Consider the following 877-nt stretch of genomic DNA (forward strand, 5'->3'; position numbering starts at 1 on the left):
GGTATTGAGCAATTACGCAGGGATCTGGTGCAAATAAGCAGGGATCTGGTGCAAATAAGCAGGGATCTAGAACAAGTAAGCGGGATCTGGAGCAAATAAGCAGGGATCTGGAGCAAATAAGCAGGGATCTGGAGCAAATAAGCAAGGTCTGGAACAAATGAGCGGGATCTGGAGCAAATAAACAGGTGTCTGGAGCAAATAAGCAGGGGTCGGGATCAGATATGCAGGGATCTGGAGCAAATAAGCTAGGGTCTGGAGCAAATAAGCAAGGATCTAGAACAAATAAGCAGGGATCTGGTGCAAATAAGCAGGGATCTGGTGCAAATAAGCAGGGATCTAGAACAAATAAGCAGGGATCTGGAACAAATAAGCAGGGATATGGAGCAAATAAGTAGGGATCTGGTGCAAATAAGCAGGGATCTAGAACAAATAAGCAGGGATATGGAGCAAATAAGTAGGGGTGTGGAGCAAATAAGCAGGGGTCTGGAACAAATAAGCAGGGATCTAGAACAAATAAGCAGGGATATGGAGCAAATAATCAGGGATCTGGAACACATTATCAGAAATATCTGCCATTGATAGGGCATAAAAAATTCAACACCCAGATGAATGATTTGTGAAATGTTGTCAGGTGTACAGGTTCCATGTTGAAGTTCCAGGTGGTGAGTGTAAAATTCTCTACAGTTAAGTTATGAACCATTTTTCCCAATCATGAGCATATATGGGGTGCAGTAATCAAGTCTTTTTCTTACAATAATATAATTTCATTCGATATTATCCATGTGTGTATGTGTTTAGTTTTTACCCTATTTTACTTGTGTCATACAACCAGAAGCTCTAAGCTATTCATAATACCAAAGACTTTTATAAATTGAAT

Source organism: Homarus americanus, unplaced genomic scaffold, assembly GCF_018991925.1.
Source record: "Homarus americanus isolate GMGI-L3 unplaced genomic scaffold, GMGI_Hamer_2.0 scaffold32583, whole genome shotgun sequence".
Lineage (NCBI taxonomy): Eukaryota > Metazoa > Arthropoda > Malacostraca > Decapoda > Nephropidae > Homarus > Homarus americanus.